The following is a 24,969-nucleotide window of genomic DNA, read 5'->3' as shown; positions in this document are numbered from 1 at the left end:
AACTACTGACCGATCTCCCTCATGAACATTGATGTAAAAATACTCAATTAAATACTGGTAAGCAGACTCCAAGAACACACCAAAACAATTATTCACCATGATCAAGTAGGCTTCATCCCAAGAATGCAAGGGTGGTGCAACATTCGAAAATCCATCAATGTAATACACCATATAAACAAATTCAAAGAAGAAAACCACATGATCATCTAACTAGATGCAGAAAATGAATTTGACAAAATTCAACACCCCTTCATGATAAAGGTCTTGGAGTGATCAGGAATACAGGAAACATACCTAAACATAATAAAGGCAATTTACAGCAAGCCAACAGCCAACATCAAATTAAATGGAGAGAAACTCAGACAGTACCACTAAAATCTGGAACAAGGCAAGGCTGTCCCCTCTCCCTATACTTATTCAATATAGTACTTGAAGTTCTAGCCAGAGCTATAAGAGAACATAAGGAGATTAAGGGGATATAAATTGGAAAGGAAGAAGTCAAGCTCTCCCTATTTCCAGATGACATGATAGTATACATGAGTGACCCCAAAAATTCAACCAAGGAACTGATAGAAGTCATAAACATCTTCAGCAACATGGCAGGATACAAGATAAACTTAAAAAAAACAGTAGCCCTTCTATATACAATAGACAAACAGGCTGAGAAGGAAATCATTGATACATCACCCCCTACAATAACCACAAATGATATAAAATACCTTGGGATTACTCTAACTCAGCATTTGAAGAACCTAAATGACAAGAACTTCAAATCCCTGAAAAAAGAAATTGAAGATGTCAGAAAATGGAAAGATCTCCCATGCTCATGGATAGGGAGGATTAACATATTAAAAATATGATCTTATAAAAAAGCAATCTACAGATTCAACGCAATCCCCATCAAAATACCAACACAGTTCTTCACAGACCTGGAAAGAATAATACTCAACTTCATATCAAAAAACAAAAGACCGAGGATAGCCAAAACAATCCATTACAATAAAACAACCTCTGGAGGCATCACAATCCCCAACCTCAAGCTACAGTAATAAAACAGCTAGGTACTGGCATAAAAACCAACATGTGGACCATTGGAATCAAATTGAAGACCCTGACATTAACCCGCACACCTATGAACATATAATTTTTGACAAAGAAGCCAAAACTGTACAATGGAAAAAAGAAAGCATCTTCAACAAATGGTGCTGGTATAACTGGATGTCAATGTGTAGAAGGCTGCAAATAGATCCATATCTGTCACCATGCACAAAACTTAAGTCCAAGTGGATCAAAGACCTCAACATAAATTCAGTTATTCTGAACCTGATAGAAGAGAAAGTAGGAAGTAGTCTTGAATACATTGGCACCGGAGATCACTTTCTAAATATAACACCAGTAGCACAGACACTGAGAGAAACAATCAATCAATGGGGCCTGTTGAAACTGAGAAGCTTTTGCAGAACAAAGGACATGGTCAACAAGACAAAGTGACAGCCTACAGAATGGGAAAAGGTCTTCACCAACCCCACATCTGGCAGAGGGCTGATATCCAGAATATATAAAGAACTCTTGAAATTAGACATCAAAATGCCCAACAGTCCAATTAAGAAATGGGCTATAGAATTAAGCAGAGAATTCTCAATAGAGGAAGCTCCAATGGCTGAAAGACATTTAAGGAATTGCTCAACATCCCTAATTATCTGGGAAATGCAAATCAAAGCGACTCTGAGATACCACCGTATACCCTTCAGAATGGTGAAGATCAAAAACAATGAAGACAGCTTATGCAGCAAGGGGAACTCTCCTCCACTGCTGGTGGGAATGCAAGCTTGTACAGCCACTTTGGAAATCAATATGGCGCTTCCTTAAAAAATTGGGAATCCATCTACCCCAACACCCAGCTGTAGCATATACCCAAGGAATGCTCAATCATACCACAAGGACATTTGCTCAGCTATGTTCATATCAGCATTGTTTGTAATAGCCAGAAACTGGAAACAACCTAGATGCCCTTCAACTGAAGAATGGATAAAGAGAATATGGGACATATACACAATGGAGTACTACTCAGCAGAGAAAAACAATGACATCATGAGGCTTGTAGGCAAATGGATGGATCCAGAAAAAATCATCCCAAGTATGGTAACCCAGACTTAGAAAGATAAACATGGTATATACTCACTCATAATAGGATACTAGATGTAAAACAAAGATGACTAGACTGCTACACAACTCCAGGGAGGCTACCTAGAAAATGGGATCCTAGGAAAGATGCAGGGATCGCCCAATGACAGAGAAATGGATGAGATCTACATGAACTGGATGACAGTGGGAGTAATGAAAGGCAGGTTTTGAGGGAAAGATAGTTTAGGGGAGCAGGAGATCCCAGCTGGATCAAGAACAGAAAGGGTCAACAAGGAATAACAGACCATGATAAATGACCACATGAGAACAGGAAGAAGCAAAGTGCTAGAGAGGTCCCCAGAAATCCACAATGATTCATCCACTGTAGACTACTGGCAATGATTGAGAGAAAGCCTGGTGATCAGATGGCCAAACACCCTAACAGTGGTGCTGAAACTCTCATCCAATAACTGATGGAAGTGGATTCAGAGATCCTTGGCCAGGCCCCAGGTGGAGCTCCAGGAGTCCAATTGTCAACAAAGAGGAGGGACTGTAAGAGTGTGAATTGTTGAGCCCAAGATTGGAAAAGCACAGGCACAAATAGCCAAACTAATGGAAGCACATGAATTATGAACCTAAAGCTGTGGAGCCCCCAACTGGGTCAGGCCCTCTGGATAAGTGAGCCAATTGAATAGCTTGAACTGTTTGAGAGGCACCCAGCCAGTGGGACCTAGACCTGTCCTTAGTACATGAGCTGGATGTTTGGACCCTTGGGCTTACATATGGACACTTTGCTCAGCCTGGAAGGAGGGGACTGGACCTGCCTGTACTGAATCCACCAGGTTGATTTGAATCCCCAGGGGAGTCTTGGAACCTGGAGGAGATGGGAATGGAGGCACAGGGGTGGAAGGGGGGAGGACAGGTGAACCCATGGCTGATATGTAAAATTAAAACACAAATATAATAAATTCAAAAAAAAGAAAAAAATGAAAACATCTGGAAAAAAAGTTGTACTTATGCCCCAAAAGAAATTAAAACCTTCCTTTTAAAAAAAAAGTAAAGTGGAAGTGCTGTGAGATGTTCTGGATGCTACGAATGTGTTGCTTTAATTGACTGATAAATAAAACGCTGATTGGCCAGTAGCCAGGCAGGAAGTATAGTATAGGTTGCATAAGGAGAGAGGAGAATGCTGGCAAGTGAAAAGCTGATTCAGGAGATGCTGCCAGCCACCTCCATGAGAAGCAAGATGTGAAGGCAGAACTGGGAAAATGTACCAAGAAATATGGTTAAAGATAAGTAAGAATTATGGGTTAATTTAAGTGTAAGAGCTAGTCAGTAATAAGCTTGAGCTAATGGTCATACACTTTATAAATAATATAAGCCTCTGTGTGTTTACTTCGGTCCAAGCATCTGTGGGACTGGTGGTTGAGAGAGATTTGTCCTGATCACTGGCAGGCTGGGACACAGAAAATCTTCAGCTACAGAAGGACCCATAGAATAAGGACATGGAATTAAATATATATTTATGTCAAATATATATGTATGTTAAGTATATGCTTAAGTTGTTTATACATATATATCTCCCTCTCAATTCTAAGCACAAGGGAATAGAGACATATGTACTCAGGTATAAGGTTGGAGACAATGCATGGAAAATGCTATTAATAAACACAGCAATGAGAATGGATTGTTGTCAAATTGACAGTTCTATGTCTTTGCCGATAATTCATTGTGAAGTAAGTTACCAATTCAAACACAAATGAATGAGGAAAAAAATGTTCAAATGTGAAAAGTCATATCACATTAATGCTATCTTAAGGTATTTAGCTTTAAATAGAGATGACAAATACAATAATAGAAATACAAAATTGCCATTTGTACAAAATGATTATTGGGAGAGGTGATTGCACTTAGGCATCATTTTTTATTTCAAGACAGATTACAAAGTTTTCTCTTAGGGTCTATCTTACTATTATACCTTGTAAGCTAGAAAATCATATTCTACATTTTTTTTGTTTTGTTTTTTGAGATGAAGTTTCTGTGTGCAGTTTTGGCGCCTGTCCTGGTTCTTGTTCTCTAGACTAAGCTGGCCTTGAACTCACAGAGATCCACCTGCCTCTGCCTCCCAAGTGCTAGGATTAAAGGCGTTCGCCACAGCTGCCTGGCTGTACATATTATATATTGCTTCATGTTCCTCTTTTCCTTGGCAATCTAGTCATAGTTGATCAAGCACCAATGTGCATCAGCATGTGCCCCTCTTCAGATTATGACACTCTGTACCTAGAAAGAACACACTTGCATTACATGAAGTTTAAGTGTCTGGCTTGTCCATTGCCTTCAAGAGAAGGGAGGTATTCAAGGAACATTTAACATTTTATGAAGTAGAAAATGAAACCAATTAAGTTTATGGTTAGGAAAACATATTTTATCTATGCAACACATATTTCAAACTATACTTTAAAAGAGAATAGAGTCTATGAATTCATATTATTCAAGGTTAAAAGCTGCTTGTATGCTTTTTTTTGAGACAAGGTTTCTCTGTGTAGCTTTGTGCCTTTCCTGGAACTTGCTTTGGAGCCTAGGCTGGCCTCGAACTCACAAAGATTCACCTCAGTCTGCCTCCCGAGTGCTGAAATTAAAGGCATGCACCACCACCGCCCGGTGGTTTGTATGCTTTTGATGAACTCTTTTACATAGCTGTGATTGTCTATACTTGCATTTTTGTAGAAAATTTTTCTTTCTTTCTCCAGCTAAATTTCTTCAGATTGTAATTGTAGCTATAAAAGTATATTTATATTAACTACCCTAAATATCAAAGGTCTTTGCTGAGGTGCATGATTATATTTCATCACACTAATTCCTCTGTGAATCACTTTTCTAAGTGGATTTTAATTTCTGTAATAGTTAGGGAGATGGTACACCAATATTTGGTAAGTACAGAATATCATAAATATATCTCTGTTAAAAAGTTGTTGTGTAGTTAACTTTTTCAAAAATCAAATGAAATATCACTTTGCGAGGACAGCTAGACCCTCCATGATTTAAGTAAATTAAGTTACAGAAGTACAATGGCTTTGTTCATGATTTGGCACATGTTAATGTTTTTTATGTATGGTGGATTATATCCCACAATAACAATACTGAATGCCATTTCCTTGTTGTGTGTGGGGTATTTTTCTTTCCACTTTGTAGAAACAATGACTGAATGAATATGTCAGAATTGTTTTTCATCCATTGTATGTATATTTTCTGATAGCAATATGATAATAACTCATGTATTGGTTGTAAATAGTCTGTTGTAACTTTTATAAACAGTGCTTTTTTCTATTCAGTTGTGCATATCTTACTTTTAATTAGTTTTTTCACAATAAATGACATAAAAGTTTTCTCACAGTTTTTTGAAAACATGATATTATGTGATGTATATTTGTGTAACTTAAATGCTTTTGACATTTCTTGTTGAAGGTGCAATATAACATGAATTTTGGCTTGTTCAAATCTGTGAAGTTTTACTTATTCTTCCTTTTTACCATGTGTCATCAATCTAAAATTATAGAAAAAGCAGTGTTATTAGTACTTAAGCACCCTCCTTTAGCAATAATTAGGTCTTACACTAATTTGACTTTTTTCTGAAAACAGAACATTGCCATATGTGGTAAAACAGGCACAGCTACAATCCCAGCACTTGGGAGGCAGGAACTGTCAGAAATGTCTCAGTTCAAGGCCAGCCTGGTCTACAAAGACAGTTTCACTCTACAGAAATATATGTGTAGTCAGACTAAATTTAATTTTAGGAATATCTAGACTAGATATTCTTAAGTTACAACATTCTTACTAAGTAGAGCTAACAAATTAACATATTGTCCAGTTACCTTTTGCCAAAATACAAATGAAATATCACTTTTGGAGGATAGCTAGACTCTCCATGAGTTCACTATAGTTTTTTATGTCCTGGTTCTCAGGAGAGGGAAATGCAGATTGTAAGCCCATGTGCTCAGAGTGGTGAAGGGGACCAAAGTCCAGTGTTCCTGTTCCTTGTTGTGTGTGTTATGTATTTAGAGGACAAATGAGTCTTAATTTACACAACCTTTACTATAGATGTGGAAGATCTTGTCAGTGTCTGACAAGAGAATTACTAGAATTGTCCCTTTTGTGTATTTTGTATCAAAATTTCAAAGGGTGGTTGTCTTGTCAAAGTTTTGAGCACTATAAGTTACTAGTTGGTAGGAAACAAATAAATTATTTTTTACCTCCCCCAAATCAACCATCCCTTCCTCCTGTGTTCTCAATCCCCAGTGACACTGATTGAGCATCCCTTGGGTATGTGCCCCAAAGTGGTATATCTGGGTCTTGAGGTAGATTGATTCCTACATGTCTGAGAAATCACAACCAACAGTGAAGGAGTGTTCCTCTTGCTCCACATCCTCTCCTACATAAGCTATCATCAGTGTTTTGTTATCTTAGCCATTCTGACAGGTATTTCAGAGTCATTTTGATTTGCATTTCCCTGATGACTAAGGATGTTGAGTGATTTCTTAAATATCTTATGGCCATTTGAGAATTCTCTGTTTAGCTCTGTAGCACATTTTAAAATTGGATTATTTGCTGTTTTGGTGTCTAGTTTCTTTATATATTTTAGAGTTCAGTCTTCTGTCAGATGTGGGGTTGGTGAAGATCTTTTCCCATTCTGTAGGCTGTGGTTTTGACTTTTTATTTTTTAAAATCATACTTTTGTCTTACAAAAGCTTCTCAATTTCAGTAGGTACCATTTATTAATTGTTCTTAATGTCTCTGCTACTGGTGTTATATTTATTAAGTGGTTTCCTGTGCCAATGTGTTCAAGGCTAAATTCCTACTTTTTCTTCTATCAGGTTCAGTGTAACTGGATTTATATTGAGGTCTTTGATTCACTTGGTCTTGAGGTTTGTGCATGGATATAGATATGAATCTATTTACAATATTCTAGATGTTCATATCCAGTTATGCCAGCACCATTTGTTGAGGATGACTTCTTTTTTCCATTGTACAGTTTTGGCTTCTTTGTCAAAAATCAGGTTATCATAGTTGTGTGGATTAATTTCAGGGTCTTCAATTCAATTTTATTGGTTTACTTTTCAGTTTTGATGCTAATAAAAAGCTGTAGTTGTTACAGTAACTCTATAGTAGAGCTTGAAGTCAAGAATGGTGATGTTTCCACAAGTTGCTTTATAACAATATAAAGGATTATTTTAGCTACCTACATTTTTTGTATTTCCATTTGAAGTTGAGTATTGTTCTTTTGAGGTCTGTGAAGAATTGTGTTGGGATTTTGATGGAGATTGCATTGAATCTGTAGATTGCTTTAGTAAGATTGCCATTTTTATTATGTTAGTTTCACCCCTCCATGAGTATTAGAGATCTTTCTGTTTCTGATATCTTTTTAAGCTTCTTTCTCCAAGGACCTAAAGCTTTTTAATTCAAGTCTTTTACTTGTTTGTTAAGAATTACACCAAGATATTTTATGTTTTATGTGGCTATTGTAAAGAGTGATGTTTCTCTAATTTATTTCTCAGTTCCTTTATCATTGGTATATAGGAGGGCTACTTTTTCTTTTTTTAACTTGGTCTTGTATCCTGCTACATTACTGAAGGTGTCTAGTTATAGGAGTTCCCTGATAGAATTTTTGGGGTTACTTATGCATACAATCATATCTTTGCAAATAGTGAAATTTTGATTTCTTCCTTTCCAGTTTGTAGCCCTTTGGATCTCCTTTTGTTGAATTATTGCTCTAGTTAGAACTTTTAGTACTGTATTGAATTGAGTAGACAGCCTTGCTTATTCCTGATTTTAGTGGAATTGCTTTGAGTTTCTCTCTATTTAATTTGATGTTGGCTGTTGTCTTGCAGTAAAATTGCCTTTATTATGTTTGGTATGTTCTTTTTTTTTATTTTGGTTTTTGGAGACAGGGTTTCTCTGTATAGCTTTGCACCTTTCCTGGAACTCGCTTTGGAGACCATGCTGGCCTCGAATTCACAGAGATCCACCTGCCTCTGCCTCCCAAGTACTGGGATTAAAGGCATACTACACCACCACTAACAGCTAGGTATGTTCTTGATTTCTCCAAGACCTTTATCATGAAAGGTTGTTGAATTTTTTTCAAGGGCTTTTTCATCATCTAATGAGATGACCATGTAGATTTTCTTTTCAGTTTGTTTATATGGTGGATTACATTGACATTTTTATATGTTGAACCATCCTTACATTTCTGGGATGAAGCTTCTTCGTTATGATGAATGATTTTTTTGATGTGTTTTTTGGATTCAGTTTGCCAGTATTTTATTGAGTATTTTTACATCAATGTTCATGAGGAAGATTGGTTTGTAATTTTCTTTCTTTGTTGCATCTTGTATAATTTGGTTATCAGAGTAACTGTAAACTTATAGAAAGAGATTTGCAATTGTTCCTTCTGTTTCTATTGTGAGGAACAATTTTAGGTGTATTGATATTAGCTCTACTTTGAAATTCTAATAGATTTCTGTACTGAAACATCTTGCCATGGGCTTTTTTGGGGTGGGGTGGGTTGGAAGTCTTTTGATGACTGCTCCTATTTCTGTAGGGTTTATTGGTCTATTTAAATTGTTTTTCTGGTCTTGACTTAATTTGGGAGTATGGTACCTATCCAGAAAATTGTCCATTTCTTTTAGATTTTCCAATTTTGTGGAGTATATATTTTGAAATATGACCTGATGATTCTTTTGATTTCCTCATTGTTTGTTATTATGTCTCCCATTTTGATTCTGATTTTGTTAGTTGTGTAGTCCCTCTCTGCCTTTTGATTAGTTTGTATTAGGGTTTGTCTATCTTGTTGATTTTCTAAAAGAACCAATTCTTATTTCCATGGATTTTTTTGTACTGTTATCTTTGTTTCTTTTTTTATTGATTTCAGTTCCTAATTTGATTATTCCCTGGTGTCTACTCCTCCTGACTGAGTTTGCTTCTTTTTGTTCTAGAGATTTTAGGTGTGCTGTTGCTAGTGTGAGATTTCTCTAACTTCCATATCTAGGCATTTAGAGCTATAAAACTTTTCTCTTAGTACTGCTTTCATAGTGTCCCATAAGTTTGAGTATATTGTAAATTCATTTTCATTGAATTCTAGCAAGTCTATAATTTATTTCTTCATTTTTTTCTTGACTCATTGGTGATTCAGTTGAGCATTATTAAGTTTCCAGGAGTTTGTAGGCTTCCTGTAATTAGTGTTGTGTGATTCTAACTTTAAGCTGTGGTGCTCTGAGAAAATAGAGGAGGTTATTCCTATGTTTTGTATCTGTTGTGATTTGCTTTGTGACTGAGTATATGGTCAATTTTACAGAATGTTCCATGGGTTGCTGAGAAAAAGTATATTTTTTTGGTATTTGGTTGGAATGTTCTGTAAATGTCTATTAAGTTCATTTGACTCATAATATCTGTTAGATCCCATATTTCTCTGTTAAGTTTTTGTCTGGAAGACCTGTCCATTAGTGAGAGTGGGGTGTGAACGTCTCCCACTATTGTGGGGGTTGATGTGCAACCCAAGGTTTAGTAATGTTTAATTTACATACGTGAGTGCCCTTGTATTTGGGGCATAAATGTTTAGAATTGAGATTTCATCTTGATGGATTTTTCCTGTGATGAATATGTAATGTCCTTCCCAATCTATATTGATTGATTTTAGTTTGAAGTCTATTTTGTTGCATATTCGGATATCTATACCAGCTTGCTTCTTAAGTCCAATTGATTGGAAAGTCTTTTCCCAACCTTTTACTCTGAGGTAGTGTCTGTCTTTGAAGTTGAGATGTGTTTTCTGTATGCAGCAGAAGGATGGATCCCTTTTTCATATCCATTCTGTTAGCCTGTATCTTTTTATAGATAAATTGAGTCCATTGATAGTAAGGGATATTAATGACCAGTCATTGTTAGTTCCTGTTATTTTTTGTTGGTGTTTGTGTGTTTCCCTTTTTTTGACATTTGATGCTATGGGATTTTCTATTGCTTGTGTTTTCATGGGTGTATCTGACTTCCTTAGGTTGGCATTTTCTTTCTAAAGGGATGGATTTGTGGATAGGTTTTGTTTAAATCTGATTTTGTTTTGGAATATCTTGAGTACTCCATCGATGATGATTGAAAGTTTTTCTGGGCATAATAGTCTATGCTGGAATCTGTGGTCTCTTAGTATCTGTATAACTAACATCTGCCCAGAGCCTTCTGGCTTTCAGAATCTCCATTGAGAAGTTGGGTGTCATTTTGGTGGGTCTGACTTTATAATTCACTTGGGCTTTTTCCTTTGCAGCCTTTAATATCCTTTCTTTATTCTGTATTTTTAGTGATTTATTATGTGATAAGGGGATTTTTTTGGTGGTCTATTCTATTTGGTGTTCTGTATGTTTCCTCATATGTTCATAGACATTTCCTTCTTTATGTTGGGAAGATTTTCTTTCATGATTTTGTTGAATATATCTTCTGCACCTTTGAGCTGATATTCTTCTCCTTCTTCTATCCCTATTATTCTTAGGTTTGGCCTTTTCATGGTTTCCCAGTTTTCCTGGAAATTTTGTGTTATGACTTTTTTGGCTTTATTGTTTTCTGTGACTGACAAATCCATTTACTGTTTTTATATGGTCCATGTCAGAGATTTTTGTATTCCATCTCCTATATTCTATTGGTTATGTTTGTATCTGAAATTCCTGTTCATTTACTCAGTTGTTCCATTTTTAGCATTCCTCAGTTTGTGTCTTCTTCATTGCTTCAGTTTCAATTTTCAGGTCTTGAACTGTTTCCTTTACTTGTTTGATTGCTCTTTTGGGATTTCTTTAAGGGATTTATTGATTTCTTCAAATTCTCTTTTGTTTTTTTCCTCAATTTCTTTAAGGGAATTTTTCATTTCCTCTTTTAAGGCCTTAATGTTCTTAAAGTTATTTTTATGGTCATTTTCTTCTGTTTCTCCTAAATTGTGATGTTCAAGTCTTGCTGTTGTAGAGTTGCTATGTTCTGGTACTGCCATATTACCTTTTATGTTGTTGTATGTATTCTTGCACTGGCGTCTTTCTCCAATCATTGCAAGAGGTGTCTGTGTCTGAGGGAACTGCTCTTGGTCAAATCTGTGCTGGCTGTGTCTGTGTCTCAGGGTGGCACTCTTGGTCCAGTTAGCACTCTTGTTCCAATTAGAGCTCTTGGTCCATTCATACCTGGAAGATTCTGTGTCTCAGGAAGATACTGTGGTCGCAAGGGCTTGGTTGGTTTTGGGGGATGTAGTGAATTTTATAGATTGCCGAGTCTTTTGAGGGGTGTTTGTGGGAAGGTCTACCTGCAGGAGTCTTCCCTACTGGCCTGCATCTGGGGCAGCAATGTTTGTGGGTGGGAGGGCCAGTGTTATAGCCCAGGGGCCTATGTCCTAGAGAGTAGTCTCTCTGGCTGGGAGAATGGTCACTCACCTCTTTATCCAATCAGAGCTGGCTTATTCTGTCCCTAAATAGCTTTCAAGGATTAAAACTTCACATTGCATAGTTAAAAGAGCTGCATAGATATGAGCTGCATAGTCACAATACCTTAAACAAAAATGAAATATATGTATGGTAAAACAAAATAACATTAAATTTGTATCGATACATACAAAATATTTAAACAAAAGTAGAAACATAAATCCAATGTAACAAAATAGCTTTAAACTTGTATCACTATGCAAAAATCCATACCAATGTAAAATTTTTTTACATCAATAGTTGCTTTTGGGACTAAAGTAAATTCAATAATCAACCCTTATTTCCTATTAGTCCTATATCCACCATTTTTCTTTTCAGAAAGAGACTCTGAAATCTATACTGCTTTGAATAGTATTTTCTGGACCATGACCAGTAAGAAATTGCAACCAGACCCCTGAACAACAACAAACATCTATAATCCACTGAATAACAACAAAAAACATCCACCACACTGATTGGGAATATAGTAAACATGCTTTTTAGACTGTTTCCTATTGACATGGGGCACTTGCATCCTTAGGAGACCCTGAGAAAACAGAGATAATAATCATGACCTGGGGAATTGAGCTCTTGTCTATTCTTGGTGTGACAGGAGAATGCAAGACTATCTGAAGTCCTGTTTGAAGTAGACTAATAGGCTCAATCATTTTACTAACTGTCTCAAAATTGTCCTGAGCAGGTTGTAGCACAAATGTGATCTTTAGATGGAGTTTGTTAGCTCATTTTTTATCCCAACAGTAGTCCATAGATAGGAAATGTCTCCAAATAATCCTTGAAAGTCATTAAGAGTCTAATACATCTCTCTTAATTTGCACCTCTGGGGTTCTAATTTTTCATAGACCTATTTTTACATCCTATGTAATTAATAGAATCTCCTTTATGTATCTGTTTGGGATCCATTTGAGGTCCCCAACATGGCAAATTTTTCTTTACTTCTTGAAACATTCTTTTTAAAGTATCTCCATTTGAATCTGCAAGTAAAACAACATCTATGTAGTGATAAATTATAGATTTAGGAAATTGTTTATGTATTACTTCCAATAGCTGTCATGTAAAATATTGGCACAGGGTTGTGCTATTTAACCTTCCCTGTGTGAGAACCCTCCATTGATATCTCTTAATCAGCTGAAAGTTATTATAAGTAGGAACCATGAAGGCAAATAATTCTGTCTTTTTCTTTTAAGGGTATTGAGAAAAAACAGTCTTTTAAATAAGTAACTATAAGAGGCCATCCTTTAGGTGACAAGAGTAGGCAAAGGAAATCTAGATTGTAGAAATCCCAATTGGCTGAATTACCCTGCTAATTACTCTTAGGTCTGTTACCATTCTTCACTTTCCAGATTTCCTTTTCATAACAAATACAGGAGAATTCCAAGGACTGGTTGATTCTTCAATATAGTTAGCATTTCACTGCTCTTATACTAGATGTTCTAAAGTTTGTACTTTCTCTGTTTTTAAAGGCCATTGCTGAATCGATAAAGGCTTCCCTGTTAACCATTTTAAAGATAGAACTGTTGGTGTCTTTAAAAGATCAGCAGTTGTTGTGCCCTGTTCTTTTACAATCTGGATGGTTGGTGACTGTTCTTTATAAATACCTTCTAATATTTTTCCAGAAACATATATTACTTTATGGGTTGTTTCTGAGGTTGTAGGAATGTTAATATGGGTATTCCATTACTTTAATAAACATGGCCCCATAAATTTGTAGCTGTATTAGCCACATATCTAATGTGGCTTTAATTTTCCTTTCTGTCCTTCTGTCCCTATCCATTCAACCATTTTGCACACTGTTTCACTTGAGATAATGTTCCAATCCCTAACAGCTGAACATTTACCTCCTGAAGAAGCCAATTTGGATGCCAAGATTCTGGTGCCATTATTGTGATGTCTGCATCTGTGTCTACAAGACCCTCAATGAGAACACCATTTATTCATTTTTTAAAATTTTGGTCTTTATTCATGTATAGATGTTTGCCAAAAAATTTGCTTTATGGTTTCTCCTGATTTTTTTGTTCTCTCTGCTATAGCTGTTCTATAATCCTGAGCACTTTGTTTTTTCCCATAGGCATTTGACTATTTAATTGCTTTTGGAAGGGTTTTTTCTATGATGGCAGGGAATGACTGAATTGAATTTGCCATGGGGGCCTGCAAGTAGCCCCTTAAGGAGTTTCCCCATGGCAAGTGCTAAGAATTAACTTGTTTATCCCTTATTGATTTATATTTGTTAGTCCAGTGTTTGCCTTTACCATACCTTCTGCATAATCCAGAAGGGAGGGGCATTCTGTTGCCATTGTTTGTTGAAGAAACATTGGTTCTTGGAACACCCTGCTTATAGTCCCTTTTAAGTCACCTTGTTTATTGCAATTAAAGCATCTGACATTACTTTTGTTCAAGCCTCCGAAAATCACCTATTCTATCCAAGTATCATTGTGGTCATGAGATTCAATCTTAATTGTATTTTGGATCCATTCCTCCAAGAGTGTTGATCTTGCCTTTAATGACCCAATTACTCTTTTTCATGCTGCATTAGCATTTTCAAAAGCCAGATATTTAATTATTAACCATCTAGCCTATGATTTTGGTATCATTCTATTTCTCACTGAAGACAGCCTCTGTACGAAACCCTTGAATGTTTCTTTTGGGCACTGTATAACCTTTTAAATAACTTTATTTTCTTTCTTACTTCTTCAATCCTGTTCCAAGAATTCAGGACTGTCCTTTGGCATAAAATTGGGGTTGGTCATTATATAAAGATTGTCTTTGTATATCACCATAATTGCATTCTTCAAGAAGTTGATATTGGGAAATTTCCATAGCTCTAGTCTTACATTCTTGTTCTATCATCTTAGCCTCCTTTTCTACCAGGTTCTCCATTGTAACTGTGTACTAACCTTTAGGACAGCTGTAACCAAATCTTCCCATTCCTGAGGGATAATTCTATTACAAGTTGACCACAAGTTTAACATCTGCTTTACAAATGAAGAATGCATATCATATGAGCCTATAGCTTTTTAAAATCTTCTCAAATCTAAGATTTCCACTGGATTCCAGTTAGCTCATACACAGGCTTGAGCAGTTTCTGTAAGGTTACAACATAGAGTAAGGTTCATTGTTTTGAAAATATAGGCTGATATTCTGTAACTGTATAAACAATGCTGATATAGGTTCACCTTTAAATTCTTCTGTCTGGGTCTGAATATCTCTATGATCTGTTTTAACAAGTTTTTCTAAAACTTTTATCTTGGCACTCAAATGACCCAACCTTTTTAATGATAAAACATAAATGACCAAACAAATAATATTTGTAATTGACAGTATGTAAATACCATCAATATCAATTATTCTCTCATTTAATTGTCCCATTTGCAGACTGACTAATGTGTTATCAAACAGACACCAAATTCCTTCCATTATAAATGTCTCCCATTTTTTTAATGTGGGAAAAGTTTCTCTTTTAACTAATTTCTCCCTTTAAGAAAACTTAGTGGGACTGCAATTGCTCCCAGAGACAGAGCCTACTAGTGCCGATTGGACTAAGAGGCAAGTCTTTGTCCTCATAGCTGAACACCTTAGCCTCTAGGCTTTGGGGACAGGGGTACACCCGTGTACTCCCACACCATCACCCATCACAATACCAGTTTCAGAACAGTAGGTGGATCTCCTGCAGACAGGTCAGACTACTATTGTCCCCCACTAGATGCTGTAACCTGAAGACCTCACCTCCTCCAAATCCCACCCATCCTGTGAGACTGCAACTGCTCCCTGAGACAGAGCCCAACAGCACCAATTGGACTAATGTGAGACTTTTTCCTCATAGCCAAAGAACCACAGCCTGTAGGCTTTGGACCAAGGGGCATAATCCTACACCCCTACAGCACCACTCATTGCAGTCCCAGTTTCAGGCCAGTAGGCAGGTCTCCTGCAGTCAGGTTGGACTACCAGAATTCCCCTCCAGACCCTGTAACCTTCAGGCCCACCTCCTCCAAACCCCACCCACACTCAGAGACAGCAACTGCTTCCTGAGACAGAGCCCACCAGTGCCTTTTAGATTAAGAGCTACTCCCTGAGACAAAGAGTCCATCAGGACCGACTGGACCAAGAGCCCTGACTGGAACAAGAGCTCTCCCATTGGACCAAGAGCATTAATTGAACCAAGAGATGCTCTCTCAGACACAGACACCACTTGCACCAAGTGAAGAAAGAGGTGAGTAGACATCAGTGTAAAAACACAGTCAACAATATAAAGACCAATATGGCTCCATCAGAACCTAGTGGTTCTACATCAGCAAGACCTGATCTTCCCAACACAGAAGAATAAAAAGAAATCAACCTTGTAAGTGACTTTAAGAAGATGATAGAGGCCTTTAAAGAGGAAATGAAAATTTCTCTTAAAGACATTGAGGAAAAGAAAAAATGGGAAGAAACCAATAAATCCATTAAAGAAAGCCAAGAAAACCAAGAAAAAGTGATCAAACAGGTGAAGAAAACAGTTCAAGACTTGAAAACTGAAATAGAGGCAATAAAGAAGAAAACTTCCCCAAACTAAAGAAGGAAATGCCTATAAAGATACAAGAAGCTTACAGAAAACCAAGTAGACTTCATCCAAAAAAGTCTCCTTGTCTCATAATAATCAAACTACTAAACATACAGAATAAGGAAAAAATATTAAGAGCTGCAAAAGAAAAAGGCCAAGAAACATATAAAGGCAGACCCATAAAAATAACACCTGACTTCTTAGTTGAGACGCTAAAAGCCAGACATTATGCAGACACTAAGAGACTATGGATACCAATCCAGACTATTACACCCAGCAAAATCCTCAATCACCATAGATGGAGTAAACAAAATATTCCATGATAAAACCAGTTTAAAATACTATCTATCCTTATTTGCAGTCCTACAGAAAGCACTAGAAGGACAAATTCAACTTAAGAAGTTGGATACACCTGTAAAAACACAGGCAATAGATAATCCCACAATACAAATACCAAAGAAGGGAAACGCACAACACTACCACCAAAAAATAACAGGAATTAAAAATCACTGGTCGTTAATATCCATTAATGTCATGGTCTCATTTCACCTATAAAAAGACACAGGCTAACAGAATAGATACCAAAAACAGGATCCATCCTTCTGCTGCTTACAGGAAACACACCTCAACTTCAAAGACAGATACTACCTCAGAGTAAAAGCCTAGGAAAAGACTTTCCAATAAAATGGGCTTAAGAAGCAAGATGGTGTAGCTATTCTAATATCTAATAACATAGACTTCAAACTAAAATCAATTGAAAGAGATCAGGAAGAACATTACATATTTGTCATAGGGAAAATCCACCAAGATGAAGTGTCAATTCTGAAAATTTATGCCCTAAATACAAGGGCATCCACATATGCAAAAGAAACATTACTAAAACTTAAATCACACATCAAACTCCCTACACCAGTTGTTAGAGACTTCAACAACCCATTCTCATAAATGGACAGGACTGCCAGACAGAAACTTAACAGAGAAGTAAGGGAACTAACAGGCAATATGACTCAAATGGACTAAATAGATATCTAAAAAACATTCCACCCTAACAAAAGAGAAAATAACTTTTTCTCAGCAACCCATAGAACATTCTCTAAAATCAACCACATGCTTGGTCACAAAGCAAATCTCAAATGATATTAAAAAAATTTGGAATAACCCTCTGTATCTTATCAGTCCACCATGGCTTACAGATAGGTTTCAACAACAAATGTTACAGAAAGCCTATAATCTCATAGAAATTGATTAATGTTCAGGGGCCATGCTAATCTTCTCTGTATTGTTCCAATTTTAGTATATGTGCTGCCAAAGCAAGCTGAATCACCAATGGGTCAAGGAAGAAATAAAGAAAGATATTAAAGATTTCCTAAAATTCAATGAAAACAAATGTGCAACATACCCAAACTTATGGTGCACTATGAAAGCAGTGCTAAGAGAAAAATTCATATCACTAAATGCCCACATAAAGAAGATGGAGAAATCTCACACTAGCAACTTAACAGCACACCTGAAAACTCTAGAACAAAAAGAAGCAAATCTTCTGGAGAAGATGCCAGAAAATAATAAGATTGAGGGCTGAAATCAATAAAATAGAAACAAAGAGAACAATACAAAGAATCAACGAAACAAATAGTTGGTTCTTTGAGAAAATCAACAAGATAGATGAGCCCTTATCCAAATTAACCAAAAGACAGAGGGGGTGGAGAGAGAGAGAGAGAGAGAGAGAGAGAATGGTTCTGGAGGCTGGCAGCATCTCTCTGCCCCAGCCTTCCTGTTTCCACAATTATCTTCTCTCCTTATCCTGCCTGTACTTCCTGCCTGGCTACTGGCCAATCAGTGTTTTATTTATTAACCATTCAGAGCAACACATTTGAACATACAGAGCATCCCATGGCACTTTCCCTTTTCTTTTTTGCAAAAAGGAAGGTTTTAACTTTCACATAGTAAAATTACAGATAACAAAACAATTTCAAGCAAGAATTACAGTTACAATATTTTGTCTATTTATAATATCTAGTTTATTTGTATTTGGCAAAATTAAAGAGGGTATCCTATCTATCTTATACTTGTGAGCCTAAGATTTCATGTCTAAGTTATCTCTTATCATAACTAAGGAAATTATAACTATCTAGTCTTCAACTACATTAAAGACCTCAGAAGGATATACTATTACCTGAGAAATGGGAGGGCAACTTTCAGGAGTCTTGCAAGACTAGACAGAGACAGCCTGCAGCCTGGACAGTTTCCTAATGTCCCTTTGTAAAGTTGTGGCATCTGTCTTCAGCCCACAGGATTGTAGTCTCTCAGTCACTTTTCTCTGTGTCCTGTAGAATGTCTGGCAGTTTCCTGTGTGAAGCAGGAACCTGAAGGACCATTTTGCCAAGCAAAGTTCAGTGGTCACCTTCCTATGGGTCCTGTATGTCCAGTCGATCAAGCAGTCCAGACAAGGACAATTTACTGCCCAAATGGTAAATGAAGTAAATTGGTGCTGCCAGGAGCAGACATGTCTCACTGTCCAGAAAGTCTAAATTTTTAAAAACATTTTAAATGGCATGTTCTGTAGATCTTTGAAGTGTTTGAAGATTATCTACCTAATTGAACTATATCTATGTATATCTAGAAAACCACATGACTATAAGTTTGACTATCATAGAAGACTAATTGTTCCACTATAATTTAAATGAATTGTATAAACATAGTAATTTAGACAAGAGTAAAAATGTACATACAGTATAACAAAATTAACTTTAAATTTGTATCAATAAACTAAAATCCATAGCAATGTAAAACATTTTTAAACAAGTTGCTCTGTAAAGTAGGTTCAATAATCTACACTTTCATCCTATCGTATCCATATCATATCCCCTTTTCTTCTTTAGAAGGAGATTGCATTTTTAATAAACCTGTTTTAAATAAAAATATTGGTTTTTCTCTGTCCTACATCGGGGGTCTTCTGATATGGGACAAAAGAATTCTTAACCTTTTTTTTTAGCAATATGTTTGGGTTTAGAGAAGGAGTGAGCCAATTCCATCTCCAAAGCCAGTTTGGTATATTTGAGAATTAGGGCACAGCTTCTCTTACTACTTCCTGCTGGAGGGGGACACTGTATCTTATGGGGACACAAAGAAAATTTTAGGATTATGGAGTAGTCCATGAGAGTGTATGTCTGAGACAGTTGCCTTGAAACCATTCAGGGGGTCTTGGGTGGTCAAAACTGATGTATGTATCTTAACCTGGAACAACTCCATAGCCTCTGGATTTCTTTGGAAACAAAAGGAGAGCCTCCTTTCCAAAGCAATATATCCTTAGATCCAAATTTTGAAGTCAAGGTACCTTTAAAATATACATATTGGCTTAACTCAACAGCTTTTACAATCAAATGACTTTCTGCAGTTAACAATATCAAAGACAACATAATCCAGATTCTCTGTGTGATATCCATCTTTACATAGCTCAGTTTTAAAAATTTTTTTAAATAATTTAATTTAATTTTACATATCAGCCATGGGCTCCCCTGTCCTCCTGACTCCCACCCCCCCCACCACTGCCTTTCCCAGCCCACCCTCCATTCTCATCTCCTCCAGGGCAAAAGCTCTCCTGGGGATCCAGCTCAACTTGGTAGATTCAGTCCAGGCAGGTCCAGTCCCCTTCTCCCATGCTGAGCAAAGTGTCCCTGCATAAGCACTCTTTATTCCCCCCAACTCACCCTCTTCCACTCCTCAGAAAGGGTAAGTCCTTCCATTGGGGACTGCAAAGCCTGGAACATTCAGTTGAGGCAAGACCAAACCCATCCCTGCTGCATCAATGGTAAACAAGGTGTCCACTTACAGGTAATGGGATCCAGAGAGCCAGCTATGTACCAGAGAGAGATCCTGATGCCACTACCAGGGAACCCTCAAGCAGACCAAGTTACAAAACTGTCCCCCATATGCAGATGGTCTAATCTGGTGCCATGCAGGCTCCATAGCTGTCAGTCTAAAGTTTGTGAGTTCCTATGGGCTTGGTTCAGCTGTCTCTGTAGATTTACCCATCATGATTTTGACCCCCTTTCTTATATAAGCCCTCTTCCCTCTCTTCAACTGGAGTCCTGGAGCTCAGCCTGGTGTTTAGCTGTGGATCTCTGTATCTGCTTCCATCAGTTACTGGATGAAGGCTCTATGATGACAGCTAGGGTAGTCATCAATATGATAACCCAGGCCAGTTCAGGCATCCTAACCACTATTGCTAGTGGTCTAATCTATGGTTATCTTTGTAGATTCCTGGGAACTTCCCTAGCACCAGATTTCTCCTTTATCCCATAATGTCTTCCTCTATCAGGATATCTCTTTCATTGCTCTTCCACCCCATCCCTCCCCAAACTCTACCTTCCAATTTTTATTTTATTACATGACTGTGCTTATATCAACCTTGCACAAACTGAAGTGTACTGAGGAGTAGAAACTACAACTGAATAATTGCCGAAACTGTTCAGGGGATCCTGGCTTAAAGAAGCAAGGAAGATACCAAGCCATGGAGAGCAAGACAGTAATGTGCATTCCTCTTTGCTTTCTACTTCAGTTCCTACCTCCATATACCTGCCTTGAGTTTTTGGTTTGTCTTTGCTCAGTAAGTAAATGTAAACTGTAAGATAAAATAAACTTAAAGGTCCTGGGATTAAAGAAAACATATTTAACAAAATCATAGAAGAAAACTTTCCCAACCTAAAGAAGGACAGGCCATGAGGGTTGGGAATTTAACCCAGTGGTAGAGCACTTGCTTAGCAAGAGCAAGGCCCTGGGTTCAGTCCTCAGCTTAAAAAAAAAAAAGAATGACAGGCCTATAAATGTACAAAAACCTTACGAAACACCAAATAGGCTTGCCAATAAAAAAATTCCCTTGCTACATAGGAATCAAAACACTAAACATATGGAACAAAGAAAGAATATTAAGAGCTGCAAAGGAAAAAGGCCAAGTGACTTATAAAGGCAGGCCTATCAGAATTAGGCCCAACTTCTCATTGGAGACTCCAAAAGCCAGAATATCCTGGGCAGATGTTTTCCAGACACTAAGGGACCACAGATGCCAACCCATACTACTATTCCAAATAAAATTTTCAACCACAATAAATGGAGAAAACAAGATATTTCATGAAAAAAATCAGAATTTAACAATACCTATCCAAAAATTCAGACTGACAGAAAATGCTAGAATGAAAACTCCAACTTAAGGAAGTTTTCGGCACCGACAAAAACACAGGCAATAGAAAAATCTCACACCAGAAAAACCAAAAGAAGGGAAAGACACATCACCACCAACACCACCACCACTACCAAAACTAAAAAAATAAAATAGAAATTACTAATCACTGGTCATTAACTTCTCTTAATGTCAGAATACTCAATTAACCAATCAAATGACACAAGCAAGCAGAATGGATACAAAAGGAGGATCCATCCTTTTTCTGCATACAAGAAACACACCTCAACTTCAAAATTAGGCATCACCTCCTTGCAAAGAGTTGGGAAAAGATTTTCCAATGAAATGATGTAAGAAGCAAGCTGGTGTGCCTATACTAATATCTAATGAAATAGATTTCAAACTAAAATTAATCAAAAGAGATATAGAAGGAAATTCCATATTCAATGAAGGGAAAATCCATCAAGAAGAAGTCTCAATTCTGAACATCTATGCCCTAAATACAAGGGCTCCCACATTTATAAAAGGAACATTACTAAAGTTTAAATTACACATCAAACCGCAGTCATTAAGAGTGGGAGATTTCAACACCACACTCTCACCAATGGACAGGTCTCCCATACAGAAACTTAACAGAGAAACAAGGGAACTAGCCACTGTTGTGGCTCAAATTGACTTAATAGATATATACAGAATGTTTACTTTCTTAGCACCTTGTAGATCTATCTCTAAAGCTGACCACATAGTAGTTCATTAAGCAAATCTCAACAGATACAAAAAATGTGTAATAACCCACTGTATCTTATCAAGTACTATTGGTTAAAGTTAGAGCTCAGGAACAACAGAAACTACAGAAAGCCTACAAACTCATGGAAACTGAACAAGTCTCAAATGAATGATCACTGAGTCAAACAAAAAAATTTTAAAAATTAAAAGCTTCCTAGATATAAATTGAAAAGAAAGTAGTCAAACTTTTGCTATTTGCAGATGATATGATTGTATACATAGGTGACCCAAAAATTCTACCAGGGAACTCCTACACCTCATAAATACCTTCAGTAATGTGTCTGGATACAAGATTAACTCAAAATATTAGTAGCCCTCTTACTAACAAATGATAAACAGGCTAAGAAAGAAATCAGAGAAACATCACCCTTTACAATAGCCACAAATATTATAAAATATCTTGGGGTAACTCAAATTAAAGACCTGTTTGACAAGAACTTTAAGTCTCTGAAGAAAGAAATCAAAGAAGATATCAGAAAATGGAAAAAAATCTCCCATGCTCATGGATAGGTAGAATTAACATAGTAAAAATGGCCATCTTAACAGAAGCAATATACAGATTCAATGCAATCCCCATCAAAATCCTTCACAAAATTTGAGAAAACAATACTCACTTCATAGGAAAAAATCAAAACCCAGGATAGCCAAAACAATCCTGTGCAATAAGAGATCTTCAGGAGGCATCACTATCCCTGACTTCAAGCTCTACTCTAGAGGTATACTAATAAAAACATCTTGGTATTGGCATAAAAACAGATACATGGATCAATGGCTAGGGGGAGGTGGGGAGCAGGAGAAGTGGAAGGAACGGGACCTGGGGTTAGTATGTAAAATGAAAAAATTCTTAAAAAAATTTAAATGTGTTTGAACATGCATAAATAATTTTGAGAACTGTGTAAATGTTAAAATTTTTAAAAGATGAATAATTTAGATGGAAAATGTAAATATGACTTTTTAGAAAAATGAATTTAATATCTGATTAATTCCTTGAGTTTAACTAGAAATGAAATACATATCAATACAGGAAGTGGAATGTAAAGCTTAATCAATATAGAAGGTGCAGTATAGTATTTATTCCAAATAAGCATGGGAAAAGCCATTGTGCTCCTCTGTATTAATTTCTGTTAGTCAGAAAGTAAATATTTCTATTTTATAATTCTTGTCTATCAAATTGTAATTTGTTTCTCCTAGTAACAACAATAAGAAAATAAAATTCAATTACAAACTTGTAAATACAAACTTCAGTGTTATGGTAGGTACTGTCAGCCTCACAGCTCATGATACTTTGTGTTTACAGTAATTATGATCTTTGTGCTTCTGCACATAGAACCAGGATATGAGGGGAAAAGAATGATGACAGTAAAACAATCCTATTTCAAAATGACTGAGCACCCCTCAGAGTAACATAACAGATACAGTCAAAGGCATCAGTGAAAACTTGTACACATTGATGCTTGTTTGTTCGTGTACCCCATCCATTACAAAAACAGACATTTTGAACATATTACATAAAGCAAATGTATTTATACTAAATGAAAAAAATCTCTAACTCAGTATACTATTTCCTCATGTACTGACAAATTCACCATTCTGATAAGGCACTATCCTCATGTTCATAGTTCATAGCAGTCATGAAAATGTGATTTATTGCAAGTGAGTTCTTTGCAGATATGTTGCTACCACCACACTGTCTGGGGAGACACAGTGTATGGTGCACAATGGTGTGTGAGATGGGGAGATTAAACGTCAGAGGAAAAGAGGAGTTCTGGGGAGCCTTAACTCTTGTGAAATTAGAAAATATGTCCACAATGATACCTCCACTGTAGACTACTGGCAATGGTTGAGAGAAAGCTGGAACTGACCTAGTCTGGTGATCAGATGGCCAAACACCCTAACTGTCGTGCTAGAACTCTCATCCAATAACTGACGGAAGTGGATGCAGAGATCCTCAGCCAGGCCCCAGGTGGAGCTCCAGGAGTCCAATTGGCGATAAAGAGAAGGGATTGTATGAGCGAGAACTGTTGAGACCAAGATTGGAAAAAGCACAGGGACAAATAGCCAAACTAATGGAAACACATGAATTATGAACCAAAAGCTGTGGAGCCCCCAACTAGATCAGGCCTTCTGGATAAGTGAGACAATTGAATAGCTTGAACTGTTTGGGAGACACCCAGGCAGTGGGACTGGGACCTGACCTTAGTGTATGAGCTGGCGGTTTGGTACCTGGGGCTTATGTGGGGACACTTTGCTCAGCCTGGAAGGAGGGGTCTGGGCTTGCCTGTACTGAATCTACCAGGTTGAGCTGAATCCTCAGGGGAGTCTTTGCCCTGGAGGAGATGGGAATGGGGGGCAGGAGCTGTGGGGGGAGGCAGGGGTGGGGATGGGAGGGGGAGGCCAGGGGAACCCATGGCTGATATGTAAAACTGAAACACAAATATCCATATTAAAAAATAAAAAGTGAAATAAAACAAGAAAATATGTACTGGGACATGTAAAGGAAGTCTTCATGAAACATTTCACACAACTTTGAAATATTGCACTAATCTGATGCTGTTTTCTATTTCAATTTGAGATAATTTGTGACAAGGTATCCTATCTAATGATGTTTACATCTGAACTATCTCTCTCCTCCACTGTCCCTGACCTCATTATTCAGCATGACACCAAAGTGTGAGCAAAGTGTAGCAGAGTCCACCTCACTCAGTATTTTTCCATCTGCTGACCCCAAGCTGGACTTTATTATGTATTTTTATTTCCCAATGTTGTGTTCAGAGATGAGTACAAGCTTTATTTCTCCATCACACATCTTTATTTTCTATTTTCTCTACAGTGATAGAAATATCTCTATTGTGTAA

The 24,969-nt window shown here is 37.0% G+C and overlaps 1 pseudogene; it reads right to left on the bottom strand.

The window, feature by feature from the left end:
- Positions 1–17,368: 17,368 nt before the first annotated feature.
- On the bottom strand, positions 17,369–17,466 carry LOC118572077 (annotated as a pseudogene).
- Positions 17,467–24,969: the final 7,503 nt, after the last annotated feature.

The sequence above is a fragment of the Onychomys torridus genome, chromosome 21 (assembly GCF_903995425.1).
Source record: "Onychomys torridus chromosome 21, mOncTor1.1, whole genome shotgun sequence".
Classification (NCBI taxonomy): Eukaryota; Metazoa; Chordata; class Mammalia; order Rodentia; family Cricetidae; genus Onychomys; species Onychomys torridus.
Note: the sequence above shows the minus strand (reverse complement) of the source record. Positions and strands in the feature narration are given on the sequence as shown.